The 13,258-nt window shown below is 39.9% G+C and overlaps 1 long non-coding RNA gene across 1 annotated transcript; it reads left to right on the forward strand.

The window, feature by feature from the left end:
- The first annotated feature begins 11,737 nt into the window (after positions 1 to 11,737).
- On the forward strand, positions 11,738 to 12,761 carry LOC127115632 (uncharacterized). Its single transcript, XR_007800818.1, has 2 exons — positions 11,738 to 12,297; positions 12,464 to 12,761. It is a non-coding gene; the product is annotated as an uncharacterized LOC127115632 (long non-coding RNA).
- Positions 12,762 to 13,258: the final 497 nt, after the last annotated feature.

Raw genomic sequence — 13,258 nt, forward strand, 5'->3', positions numbered from 1 at the left:
GTCCATCCGCGGTCAAGAAGGTTTTCTCTGGCAGAGCTTTGTTGTCAACGACCACAGATGACGAAGATTTTCCATCCCTTGTGAATGCGGACACAGTTAGAAGATACTTCGTAAAAGAGACCCGCTGGAGGAAAAGAATAAAAGAGTCCAGGCAAAAAAGGGCATCCCGGCTAACCAAGAAAAAAGAGAAAAGGTTCGGGCAAAAATTAGGGATAAAAGGAAAAACTGTACACCCGGCAAGTCGAAAACCTCACAAGGGCGGCTTGGGTAAAAAAGGGTATCCCGGTGGACTGAAAACCCGAAAGGGCGGTCCAGGCAAAAGAGGGATTGAAACGAACAACTGCGTCTGGCATAATCGTTGATGATTTTGATTAACACATCATGGATAATCCCCGAAAGAGATCGATCGGAAGCGTCTTGTTCAGAAGACAGAAAGTGCGGAAAGTCTTGAGGACATATGGGGTGTAACCGAGTTGAAACCCGATGAGATCACGGTTTCACATTGCCATTAGGATAGATTTTTCCTTTTGTGCGTGATCACCTCTTTTCAGGGATTGCTTCCTGTGTGTTGCTCGGTTCTGAGCCACCTCTTTTTTCAGTCAATAAAATGCATGTTCAGTCAAATAATTTTGTTTTTGTCTTCATTACCGCTTTGATTGCGAAAACATCCGTTTATTTGTGATAAGAATATTTGCATTTTGAAACATAGAGGTCCCTTCCGATGCATGCTTATAAGATTGAAATCTGGAAATCTTATTCGGAAGTTTGAGTGACCAAGGTGTTGAAATGTTGGCACGCCTGGGGCACGCTTTTATCTAACGATCTATTGTGCAGGTGCTGTTAGATATCTTCATTCACTTGCAGTTGGTGATGGGTAACATTTTGACAGAAGATCCCCGCAGAGTCCAATCAGGGGCAAGGGATAGAGGAACAGTGAAAAGACGGTGAAAGAATTGCGACGATGATCCTAGAGGGCAATCAAGAAGACTCTTCAAAGTCTGAAGATTGGAGAGCTGGCCCGGATATGAGGAGATCGATTGTCTCAAAGCAAAGAAAAGACGAGAATATTAGGTGATGAATCAGAAAAGACCGGATGAGTCTGGGAGTCTCTCAAAAGTGGAAAGTTGACATTGTGGTTAGATAATGAATGCCGGTGTTCGACGAATCGATGGGCGTTCCATGTCAAATAGGCCGTATCTCCCCAGTGGGTTTGAGGGTGTTATCTCCCTAGAAGATTCGAGATCGGTGTCTCCTCAGCGAGCCTGAAGGTTGTTATATCCCCAGCGGAGGTGTCAGTGAGTAGTTTGTTCCTTAGTAGTCGGGTTTGAAGTACTGTAATCCTCAGCAGGGTCGTGAATGCCTTTCCCTAGCAGGGTGTGAATGTATTCCCCAGCAATTTTGAAGTGGGTCATCTTCCCAGCGGAGTTTATGTTGATGGTTTTCCCCAGCAAAGTCCCCAAGCGGATCATGTTTGGTGAAATTATCCCCAGTAGAGTTTATTCTGCTCGTGGGTCGGCAGTTATCCCCGGTAGAGGTGAGCATTGGTTGTTTCCCCTAGCGGAGTCCCTCAGTGGTTTGTTTCAGTGGAAGTTGTCCCCGGTGGGATTTACTCTTTCTCCAACAATAATGATATTCGCCAGCACGGTTGAGAAGTTGGCGTGTTCCTCAGACAGAGTCTCCCGAGAGTTGACTTTATTTCCTCTGCCGTCCCCAGAGTATCATATCAGCAGCATTCCCAACAGTGCGTCTCCCCACAGAGTTGGAGGGTCCAACCAGATTTGTGCGCTCAGCAGAGCGACCATTTGCTCCTCAGCGGGAGTTTTCATCATTTGCATCTTGCATGTAGTAAACATTGCATCCTCAAATCGCGTAGCATTTCCATTCAGTATGGAGCATTACGCCATAGAAAAATTCAAACATATGCATTCATTTGTTAAACCTGATTAGACCATATCCCCAGCAGAGGCGGATCATTGTTCAACATCTGTACGGCACATTTGCTACAGTTGCTCTTGACAGACAGCATTCAAGGTTGATTCTCCCCAGTGAGCTCCCCAATGAGATCCCCAGCAAGTGTTTAGCCTTGCCTTGACATATGTAGATGTCATCCCTGTGATACCGGTAAGTGTCATTTCAGCACCCGTGTGTGGTCTTGCTTCACGTTGGTAAACATCATCTTTCGATGTCGGTAAACATCGAGTCTTTCTCCCAGTCATCAGTAAATGTCTGGTCTTGCTTCACTTCTGTACGCATCATCTTTAGATGTCGGTAAACATTGTATCTATTCCCAGTTCATCCGTTGATGTCTGGTCACCTCTCCGTTGGTGTCGATAAACGTCGAGCTTCTCCCGTTCGTCCGTTGACGTCTGGTCGAGTCTTCCCAGTTCATCCGTTGATGTCTGGTCACCTCTCCGTTGGTGTCGATAAACGTTGAGTTTCTCCCGTTCGTCCGTTGACGTCTGGTCGAGTCTTCCCAGTTCATCCGTTGATGTCTGGTCACCTCTCTATTGGTGTCGATAAACGTCGAGCTTCTCCCGTTCGTCCGTTGACGTCTGGTCGAGTCTTCCCAGTTCATCCGTTGATGTCTGGTCACCTCTCCGTTGGTGTCGATAAACGTCTAGCTCCTCCCTTTCATCTGTTGATGTTTGGTTGAGTCTTCCCAGTTCATCTGTTGATGTCTGGTCACCTCTCCGTTGGTATTGGTAAACGTCGAGTTTTTCCCATTCGTCCGTTGACGTCTGGTTGTATCTCTTTCAGTTCATCCGTTGATGTCTGGTCACCTCTCCGTTGGTATTGGTAAACGTCGAGTTTTTCCCATTCGTCCGTTGACGTCTGGTTGTATCTCTTTCCATTCATCCATTGATGTCTGGTCACCTCTCCGTTGGTATTGGTAAACGTCGAGTTTTTCCCATTCGCCCGTTGACGTCTGGTTGTATCTCTTTCTCCCAGTTCATCTGTTGTTGTCTGGTCACCTCTCTGTTGGTATTGGTAAACGTCGAGTTTTTCCCGTTCGTCCGTTGACGTCTGGTTGTATCTCTTTCAGTTCATCCGTTGATGTCTGGTCACCTCTCTGTTGGTATCGATAAACGTCGAGTTTTTCCTATTCGTCCGTTGACGTCTAGTTGTATTCTTCCCAGTGATCCGTTGATGTCTGGTCACCTCTCCGTTGGTATCGATAAACGTTGAGTTTTTCCTATTCGTCCGTTGACGTCTAGTTGTATCTCTTCCCATTCACTCGTTGATGTCTGGTCACCTCTCCGTTAGTATCGATAAACGTTGAGTTTTTCCTATTTGCCCGTTGACGTCTAGTTGTATCTCTTCCCATTCATCTGTTGATGTCTGGTCACCTCTCTGTTGGTATCGGTAAACGTTGAGTTTTTCCTAGTCGTCCGTTGACGTCTAGTTGTATCTCTTTCTCCCGTTCGTCCGTTGACGTCTGGTCAAGTCTTCCCATTCATCCGTTGATGTCTGGTCACCTCTCTGTTGGTATTGGTAAACGTTGAGTTTTTCCCATTCGTCCGTTGACGTATGGCTGTATCTCTTTCTCCCTTTCGTCCGTGGACGTATGGTCGAGTCTTCCCATTCATCCGTTGATGTCTGGTCACCTCTCCGTTGGTGTCGGTAAACATCGAGTTTTTCCCATTCGTCCGTTGACGTCTAGCTGTATTTCTCCCAGTCATCCGTTGATGCCTGGTCACCTCTCCGTTGGTGTCGATAAACGTTGAGTTTTTCCCATTCGTCCGTTGACGTGTGGTTGTACCTCTTTCTCCTATTCATCACCTGTTGATGGATGGTTGTAGTTCCTTTTTCTGAAAAAATTAAAATCCCCATTGAAGTCGTTGGTAGACGTCTTGTCTGGTCCAGTGATAAATATCAGATCCCAATTGAAATTGCCATTGATGAACAGTTTTTTCTTGGATCCCCGCAGAGTGCAAATTTCTACGGTTCTTTGGTATTCAATCCCTGTTTACCTTGAAGGTCTGACAGCCGTTGCTCTCATCCGTTCAGGTTCCCAGTTGATTGAATAGGGGCAGCTGTAGCACCTCAAATTTGCACATCCCATTTGTATATACATTTCATTTTTAGGTCATTAATATTGCATTCACATTGCATAGTCCATTGCATGTCATCAGTCAAAACTGATCAGGAGAATCCACCTGTGCAAGAGAGCAAGGGTTTTTCCCTGAGACAAAGGCCCTATGGTTGTTCTAGAGAGCTTACATTACCCAAGGATCATTTTGAAGCAACTTGACCAAAGGCTAGAGGCTCAGAAGTCCACAGTGCATGACCAAGTCATCTGGGGCCCATAAAAGTCAACTGCAAGTCAACTGAGGGCTAGGAGGTGGAGAAATGATTTGAAACACTTCATTCATGTCTAAAAGAGGTTTATTCAACATGTCAAATCATACCTTGAATATTTTGAAGCCAGATCAAAAGTTTCCCAAAATGGAAAGTGACCTATAATTTGGAATTTCCAAAAATGGAAAGGTTTTGGACCAACTTCAACTTAAGATTACATCATCAAGGAAGCTTCAAATAGGATTTTGTCCAACATGAAAGTTGAAGATCTTTCTCTCCGATTTCCAAAAAGTCCAAGATCATGAATTTATGATGTGTGGTTGAGGAGATATGATCCAATCATGGCAAAGTGTGCTTGAAAATTCAAATGGGCATAACTTTTGAACCAAAGCTCCAAAATGAGTGGTTCTTTTTGCATTTTGTTCATCATGACTTTTAGTTTCCAAACATCTCATTACATGGCATTAAATCCCCTTGCATGATCATGTGCTCACTCATGAAGATTTTTGAAGGAAATTTCATAAAAGTATTTTGGATGATTATATGCATGAAAAACCATTTCCAAAGCTTGCATGGGATATTTTTAAGTGATTTTGGATCAGCTTTGGTACTGTTCACGTGGCTACCACATGCATGGGGGTGAAAAACACAATTGGTGCATACACTTCATAACTTGCTAATCTCACTTGGATTTGGCTTAAACTTGTTTTCAGCATCATTAGCAGGACCTATATAATGTTAATCATAACTGCATTCATCATGAACATCCATTTTCAGATTTGAATCTCAAATCAACAAAATTTTTTCTCTCAAAATATTTTTCAAATTCTTCACACAAGAGCATTTTCTATTGATTGATTCATGATCATGAAGCATTTTTGAGTGGAATTGGACGTGGAATTGGATCAAATCGTGCCAGTTTGGACCATACTCAAAGCTTGAAGGTTCAATGGAGTTTGGAAATTGAGCTGGATTCAGGTGTGCTGGAGCATCCAATTCATCATCAATCACATCAATAAGCATTGTAGAGGAAATTTGAGTCATTGTTGAGCTTTGTAGCACGCGATTCCAAGTTCTGTTCTTCAAAGAGGTCAGGTTTCGAGTTCATCTATTCTCCAATTCATTATGATATTCATGTAGATCTTTGATTGGTGATGATGCTGGTATAAAATTTGAGTGAAATAGCGCAATATTCATGAAGTTATGCTTGTTTGAAAGTTTGATGTTGTTTTTGATTTTCTTCGATTCAAGATTGTTATGATGTTTTGGCATGTTTTGATTGTTGATCTTGCATGTGCATGTGATGATGATTCGAATGGTGAAATTTTTGTTGGATTCTGGAACGTTTTTTGATTTTCTGGAAATTCGTATGAAGATCATCTTCATCTTCATCTTCAACCTATGAAGTTCATAGCGTTTCCAGATTGGCTACGAGTTTGCTTCGGTTTAGCTACGAAATGTTCATGGATTTAGCTACGATTCTGGGAATTCTGGGCGCTAGGGTTTTAGGTTGAAACGCTGCCGTTTTGCTTAGCGCCAAAATTTGAAAGTGGACAGGGTTCGAGTCCGCATAAGTGCATAATTTCAAACTGCCTTGCCATTTTCCATGTTTCCCTCCATATTTGGCCGAGCTTGGTTCATTTGATTTCAAATTTTTTCATCAACTTAGAAAAATCATAACAAATTGAAAACTCATCCAAATTCATCCCAATTTTTTGCAAAATGCTCCTTATTCTGTCTAGTTTTTTATGATCATTAATTGGAAAGTTGTGCCTGGCTGGAAAAATAATTCGTTCTAGGATGATTGAGTACATATCCATTTTTGACCTTGCCTTGCTTATCTTATTGTGAAAATTTTGTTTTTGGTTTTGGTTTGACCTTGCATGCTAATTCTAGACACATTGATGGAAATTTTGGTTTTGGTTTGACATTTTTCCCACACTCCAATTCTGTTTTATGCTTGTTTTAATATGGTGTGACAATTTGTCCCACACCTTTTGATGTTCAACTTGTACAATGTGATTGCCATGCCAAATGATCTCCAATGCTTCTGATTTTTTGTGTGATGGATGTTGTGGATGTCTTGATTGCTCATGAATGTTTCTAGAATTATTTGAATCATTTCTGTTTTGATTGAGAATTTTCATTCATGTTGATCATTTGGATGCCTTGAATTGGTCTTTAACTTCACTTGCTTGCTACATGAACTTGCTTATTGATTATGAGTTGGTTTTTTTTAGGACTTATTTTTGAGTGATTAAACATGCTTTGTGTTGAGTTTGAGGTTCTGTTTTGGATTTTTGATCCTCTTTTGACCCTAGGCTGTGACCTAGTGGTTTGGACTTACCATTTGGGTTGTGAATTTCAGGTTCAAGTGTACATTTCCATGATTGGAGTGGCTCCTTCATTTAAGCTTGGTCAATTGTTGTCATGTGCTAACCTTTGTGTGTTTTGTAGGTTTTGAGAACAATTCACTTGTGCTTGTGGCTTGCTCATTGTTGTCTGATGATGCTTTGTCTGTCTGCTTGTTATTAACTGTTGATTGTTTGTCTGTACAGTTGAACTGATTGGTTTAGATGTTTCCACAGGTACCTAAGTTGCTTTGAGTTCATTTGAACTTGCTTGGCATTGCTTGTGTTTTGCATACCACTGAGGTATAATCTCTTGATCTTCATGTAGTCTGGAAGACCTACTATTATTGGTAGGCACCTGTCTGAAGCCCTCCTTAAGAGGCAATGTTTGTGAATGTTTAATTTTGTGCCAAGCAGGTAAAGACCTCTTAAGAGGCAATTGGCAGATAAAAGGGATGTGTAATCCATCCCTTGCTACTCAGTGTGTCATTCCTCTTGCTCACACCATGTGTTAATGCATTGTGAATAAAAACCCAAACTCTTGTAGTGTCAGTCATCTGTGGAGAAGAGTTCCTACATTCTGAACTCCCACACTTTCTATTTGAGTCAAGCTCTCCCAGGCCAGGGATAAGAGCTGTGAGGTCTTACCCTCACTTCCCATTTCATCTGCTTCACCCTAACTCTCAATGTTAGGGTTAAGAGCTAAAAACACCCCATTCCAGTTGGCTTGTTTCTGTAGCCTAGCCTTGTATGAGCCTAAACTGTTTGCATATCGTGTGTGTGCTTACTTTATTGTGCTTGTGTTTGTTTGATTGTGATATTTAGGATAGCTTGCTTCCTGTGCAAGTTAGGATAGAAACCTTAACCTAGGGCCATTGTGGATTACATGATAACTATTAGGCTCGAGTCAGGCTCCCTTCTAGTTTGTCATTTCCCAGTCTCTGGTTAGGATAGAAGTTTCTTCCCTGCGTAGGGGAACTACGTCGCCCTGATCCTCATACCAGATGAGGTACGTAGGCAGGAGATGAGTTGATCTCTCCGGGCGCCCTTTGTGTTTTTCAACCCTTTGTGTGTGTTTGGAGTCTGACGTAAGTCCAGCGATTGGCAGTTGGTTTCCTGTGTCTTGTTTGCTTGTTGGAGTCTGACGTAAGTCCAGCGATTGGCAGTCGGTCTCCTGTGTGTGTGTTTGTTGGTTCGGAGTCTGATGTAAGTCCAACGATTGGCATTCGGTTTCCATGTTTGCCTGCTTGTGTGGAGTTTGACATAAGTCCAGCGATTGGCAGTCGGTTTCCTGTTTGTGTTTTGTTTGGCGTGCGTTAGCTGAGCTACGAGTGCTCTGATTCTTCTCCGGTCAGAGAAGATACGTATGCATAGGATGCGACATCCTAGCGAGCACGTTTCCTCTGTCCCGAACTACGTCGACTCTGATGTTTGTGCTTGACAGACTACCTAGGCCCAGGATGCGATATCCTGCCGAGTCCCGTTTCTTCCGTCTTTCGGTGTTTCCTTCCAGCCTTGTGCAGTTTGTGAGCAGTCTTTAGCAACCTTTCTTCTATTCTTTCTGAGCGTGGATCCCGTCAAGTACGACGGATGCGTAGGGGTGCTAATACATTCCCTTCGCATAACCGACTCCCGATCCCATCTATCTCTGGTCGCGAGACCATTCCTTTCCAGGCTTACTTCGAGCGTTTCCTTTCCCTCCTTTGGGATAAATAACGCACGGTGGCGGCTCTGTTGTTTCGTTTTCCCGCCGGTTTTTCGCGTAATGCGACACTAGGATGTTTTGGGTGCTTCAAACCTTCCCATTGCATAACCAACCCCCTTACCCAGATCTCTGACATTTTTATTAGTTTTTGATTCGATAAAACTTCTCGATTTTTGTTTGCTTTCTAACCTTTCCTTTGGATAAATAGAAGTGCGATGGTGACTCGACTTGTATGGTTTACTTTTGATTTAGTCAATAAATCTAAAGGTAACGAATACCCCGCTACAGACTAGAAAGGTATAAATTGAAACCAGAAGGTGAAAGTGTATTGAATCCATAGGAGAAATAAGATTCGTACCATAGAGGGAAACAGGCATCTTGGCCAAAAAGAAGGAATTAAATGTTTGTGGACAATCCAAACAAATTTTGGTACGAATGCGTACTTTTCATTAGGCGTCCTAAAAATATATATATGTGTATCCAAATAAAATATACATGATTTAAAAGAAATAGTATGTCACAAGGGTGAACGGTTTATGATCGAAGGTAGGTAATGGATCGTGAAAGATATGGATGATGCCCTAAGGCGGAAGAGGAATAATTAGGGGTATGCTCGCCTAGGTTTCGCATCCTCGTGACTACATATTCTCACTGTGCAATGAGAAAGTCAGAGCAATCGTAGTTCGTGGAACTACGAAAACAAAAAGGGAGAGAAAGGGAAGTGTTTGTCTAAGCAACTAGGACTAACAAGACAAACAACTCAAAGGGGTATGATTGAAGTGATGAACAATGTAACTTGTACCAACAGAATGGTAATATGGGAGCCCACAAGGGTAGCGGACTTTGAACCAAAGGGTAAAGACATATTGGTCAAAAGAGGGAGCAAAGTCTTTGGTTTGACAGCACAAACATTTGGTTCACAAGGTGGACTATGATTAGGTCATCCTAAAACGATGTATATGGGGTCCCACAAGAAATTATTGTTGGATACACCGAACAGTATATCACTTACTAGGGAACAAACTGTTCGAGATCAAAGAGAAAACGTATCTTGGATCCATGAAAGGATAAACTCCGAACCGAAGAGTAAACAAATGTTTTGGTAAAATAGAAGGAACATAGTATTTAGTTTAACAACACAAACAAATTTCAGTTCACAAAGTTTTAGCCAAAAAAGTAAGAATAAAATGTTTGGTTTGATAGCACAAACAACTCTTGGTTCATAAGGCGGATTGTTCATCAGGTATCCTAAAAGGATGAGCATGGAAACCAAGGGAAAATTATATTTGATCTCAAAAGATGGTATTGATTGAATGAATGAAGAATGATGGATTAATAAATAGGAGAGCTCGCGAAGAATCTGAATTCTCCTTCCTGCGTATCCTTATAGTGCAATAAGGAAATCAGAGCTTTCGTAGTTCAACCTACTAAAGCTAAAAGCAAGATGATTAATGAGGTAAGAGCAGATGATAAAATGATTGAATGAAAAAATGGAATTGACTTGATAGTTACTTGATAAGAATCACACTAAAGTCTATGAGTAAAGTTGGATACGATAAACAACAGGCCAAACATCCTACACCCAAATATATCTAGAATGAGTGTAGGAAAGCTCCAATCTCATTCCTTCTTTACTACTTAAGGCTCGTGGCATGTAATTCTCATCTTAGCTTTCAAGTTGCTAGAGGAAAATCTTTGCCGTTGTTTGTTGTAATTGTGAAGACCTTATTTATCGTTTGATTCTAATTATACTAAAGTCTATGAATGAACGTGAATATGATGAGCAACTGAGTCATTCATCCCGTACCCAAAGATATTAAGAATGGGGGTAGGAATTCTCCAGTCTCATTCCTTCTCCATTGCTTAAGGCTCATGTCGTACAACTTGAATCATAATTGATAAGTTCTTGGTGAAGTCCTTGCTTATTGAATTGCTTTGTGAAGAGGGAGATTTGTCAATCATATGATTAGAATTGTACTAAAGTTTATGAATAGAGGTGTACACGATGAGCGTTGGGTCATTCGTCCCATATCCAAAGATATTCAGAATTGGGGTAGGATTTTCCCGAGTCTCATTCCTTCTTTATTACTTAAAGTTCATGCCACACAATTCTAACTTTGATTTGACAAGCTTTTGAAGGTTCCACCTTTGATATGCTTGTATTATCCGCTGCTTGGTATGACTGAAAATGCCTTTATTGAGAATCTGACTTGAGGCTTCTAGCTCCACAATTTACAGAAAAAAATCTTATTAAGTGACCAAGGGTCTTTTGGTCACTCATATTAGACTGTGGGATCATACATGTTCAAAGGATTTAATTGATCAAAATTACTTTTGATCAATTTGAATCGGATGGTTTGAAATGATTTGAAAACTAAGTTAAAACCTAATCTAAGGGTTATAAATGAATTTACAAGCTATTCTAAGAGATCATGTTATTACGTGGTTAAAAGTTTAATTAAAATTCTATGTCCAATTCTATTCCTAAAGAAACAAATATGTTATATGGTCAAAAGGCCGAAACAAACTCTAAAGGGGTAAAAAGGTCTTTTCACAAAAATATCAAATAGGAACAAAATTTAAGTTCTAAAATCTATCTTAACCTAACTGTTAGGATCTGAAAAAAGAGACTTCTAAAATCATTTAAAATTCCAATTAATCCTAGTTATTATTCTAATATTCTAGAAATTAAAACCTAATTATCTTAGATCCTAATGACTCCTAAAAATAATTAACTAATTAAACTAGTACTAATTAAACCTCTAATTAATCCTAAAATTCTCTAACTAGACTTAATCGATTTTAAAATCTATTTAAACTAATGGATTAATATTTCTAAGAAAAACTAGTAAACCAATCAACTTATTTCTAAAAATCTACTCTCCTAATATCCTAATAGATCTAGATTTTTAATTAACCGAATTTTCTAATGTTTCTAATTAAAACTAAATTTAATTCTAATCACCATTAAAAATAACTAATTAAACCTAATTTCTAATTCTAAAATTTTATGAGAATTAAAACAATTCTATAATCTAAATGATTCTAATTGATCCTAATTAATACCTAAATTCGATCTCCCTAGTCAAAGTGATTAACAAGAACTAAACTTAAGTCTAAAACCTAATTAAACTAATTAACATGAATTAATCAAATAAACACAGGGTGCAAAACCTGGAACTGGTGTTATGTTAGCAAAACGGGTTGGACTTACGGTTGCTGGCCCAACCATTGAATCAAGGAATTTTAGGGATGAGGCCTCACAAAGGGGGTGCACCTCATGAAGATTCGTATTGGGCCTTAGGCCCACATAGCCAAACCCGGTCCGAAGCTATTCACAATGTCCTCTCCGTTCAACTTCCATGCCTTCTAGAAACCTTTCAGATACAATGAAAATGACGACCAAATCACCATGAATCGCAGCGTTCCACCTTCAGACCCTAACCATCTCTGTGTTCTCTCTTCGGAATTCATGGACCGTGCCTTGAGGAGTTTTTCATCGCGATTCGAAAGAAATGGTATCGTGACTGAGGATACATTAATGGAGTCCAAAAATGCAAAGTCGTGTTTCATCCTTAACGTTACGTTCATGGATAGCAACGTGTTACTTACTCACTCACGATTCACATCCATGGCATCGCACTCTGGTATTCCTCACCATCGTGTTTCTTCGAAGACTAGTATCTCGTTTCCATGTTGCGTGTTCCAACCTACATCGTCGCAACTTCGAACCTAGAAGCAAAGAGTTGCGTTTGGGATTTCTTCATGGAGTTTTCCATCGTGGATTTACTATCTCAGATTTGTGTAATCCGTCGGTTTCACCCGAGAATTTGCTTCCCCGATTTAATGATTCAATGCTCTTGTCGTCGAATTCTGCTGCAGAAAAATGGCATCAAAAAATGGATGAGAGTCGTACCGAATTGATGCTTTCAGGGTGAACAGGTATGAACTCTCCTTGATTTGCTTTCTTTTTCTTTTGTTAAGGTTTTTCTACTCTGTTAGCTTCCGTTGAATGCACTTTTTTCTTCTTGATTCTGTTACCCTGCCCTTTTCTGTCTCTTACTTCTGAATTTTGTTGTTTCTGGCATCGTTTCTGTTGGTTGAGCAGGGTGGTCGTAGGATGGTTATGTTTAGAGGGTGGTGAATTGAGGGAGTGGAGGAGGTTAAAGATGGAAGAATTGCAGAGTGGAGCTTGGTTATGAAGGTGATGAAAAATGGAAAATGAGATGATTTGTGGTGAATGGAGAAGATGATGAATGATTCGGTCCAGTCCCAATGGAAGGTGATGAAGGTTTGTATTTATAGTATTCCTATATCTCTTCTTCTCTTCTTCTGTTGTTGTGTGAATCAATTAGAAGTTGTTGAGAATTGGTTAGAGGTTGTTATGAATTTTGTTATAGCAGTTAGTGATTCTGTTAGAAGTTATTAGAGGTTTTTTGGCTAGTGAAGTTTTGAAGTTTCTTTTAAAGTTTTTGAAATTTTTGAATTGGAATTTAACTGTTATGGTTTTGAAGTTTCTGTTGTGGATTTGAAGTTTCTGGTATGGGTTTGAATTGAAAATTTTACCTTATACCCCAACATTTATTCTTATACCCCAACATTTTATAAAAAATACAAATTTTATCCTTATATATTTTTAAATAATTTATTATTTTATTATTTAAATATTTTTTAAATTTTATTTTACATACCGGAAGATTTTTTAAAAGAATTCTGGTAGTCATTTTTCACGTATTTTTTAAACATTTTTTTATGTACCGGAAGACTTTACAAAAGAGTTCCGGTACACAAAAATTGACTACCGGAACTCTTTTACAAAGTCTTCCGATATAAAACAAAAGTCAAAAAATGTTTGAAAAATGAGTACCGAAACTCTTTTGAAAAGTCTTCCGGTTCACAAAAA

Source organism: Lathyrus oleraceus, chromosome 1, assembly GCF_024323335.1.
Source record: "Lathyrus oleraceus cultivar Zhongwan6 chromosome 1, CAAS_Psat_ZW6_1.0, whole genome shotgun sequence".
In the NCBI taxonomy this organism is placed as follows: domain Eukaryota; kingdom Viridiplantae; phylum Streptophyta; class Magnoliopsida; order Fabales; family Fabaceae; genus Lathyrus; species Lathyrus oleraceus.